Below are 1,500 nucleotides of genomic sequence, written 5' to 3' on the forward strand. Positions count from 1 at the left end.
CTTCTAAATCATCTAATTTTCTTGTAATCGTCTTCATGTAGTAGCTATTAGCACTTGCGAAAGGTTAGCACCAAGGTTGAGCGACGTGACATCATTCTTAGTAGGCACATTATCATTCCTAGGAAGTTTGGTTCCGTTTAGGTCTAATGCTTGATCTCGTGGTTGTTGATTAATCAAATGACCTAATTTACTTGTAATCTTCTTTATTTGGAAGATATTAGTGCTTGGGATTCATTAGAACCAAGGTTGAGTGCTAGAACATCATTCTATGAGAGACCTTCCCATTCTAAGGAAGTTTGGTTCCTTTTGGATCTAATGCTTGATCTCCTGGTTTCGAGCTTCCAAATCATCTAATTTTCTTGTAATCGTCTTCATCTAGAAGCTATAAGCGCTTGCAAAAGGTTAGAAGCAAGGTTGAGAGACGTAACATCATTCTAAGTAGGCACCTTTTCATTCCTAGCAAGTTTGGTTCTGTTTGGGTCTAATGCTTGATCTCGTGGTTGTCGAGTAATCAAATCATCTAATTTACTTGTAATCTTCTTTATTTGGAAGACATTAGTGCTTGGAATTCATTAGAACCAAATTTGAGTGCTAGAACATCATTCCATGAGAGACCTTCCCATTCCAAGGAAGTTTGGTTCCTTTTGGGTCTAATCCTTGATCTCGTGCTTGCCGAGTAGCCAAATGAACTAATTTACTTGTAATCTTCCTTATTTGGAAGCTATTCATGCATGAGAATGATTGAACCAAGGTTGAATGCCACAACATCATTCTAAGGAGAAACCTTCCCATTTCAAGAAAGTTTGATTCCTTTTGGGTCTAATGCTTGATCTCTTGGTCTCCGAGCTTCCAAATCATCTAATTTTCTTGTAATCGTCTTCATTTAGAAGCTATTAGCCCTTGCGAAGGCTTAGAACTAAGGTTGAGCGACGTGACACCATTCTTAGTAGGTATCTTTTCATTCCTAGGAAGTTTGGTTCCGTTTGGGTCTGGTGCTTGATCTCGTGGTTGTCGAGTAATCAAATGACCTAATTTACTTGTAATCCTCTTTATTTGGAAGATATTAGAGCTTGGGATTCATTAGTACCAAGGTTGAGTGCTAGAACATCATTCTATGAGAGACCTTCCGATTCCAAGGAAGTTTGGTTCCTTTTGGGTCTAATGCTTGATCTCCTGGTTTCGAGCTTCCAAATCATCTAATTTTCTTGTAATCGTCTTCATCTAGAAGCTATAAGCGCTTGCAAAAGGTTAGAACCAAGGTTGAGATACGTCACATCATTCTAAGTAGGGACCTTTTCTTTCGAAGAAAGTTAGGCTCCGTTTGGGTCGATGCTTGATCTCGTGGTTGCCGAAGCAGCCAAATGAACTAATTTACTTGTAATCTTCTTTATTTGGAAGCTATTCGTGCATGGGAATGATTGAAACCAAGGATTAATGACACAACATCATTCTAAGGAGAGACATTCCCATTCCAAGAAAGTTCGATTCCTTTTGGCTCTA

The sequence above is a fragment of the Syzygium oleosum genome, unplaced genomic scaffold (assembly GCF_021117445.2).
Source record: "Syzygium oleosum isolate NSW1041296 unplaced genomic scaffold, Sole_v2.1 Sole_v2.67, whole genome shotgun sequence".
In the NCBI taxonomy this organism is placed as follows: Eukaryota; Viridiplantae; Streptophyta; class Magnoliopsida; order Myrtales; family Myrtaceae; genus Syzygium; species Syzygium oleosum.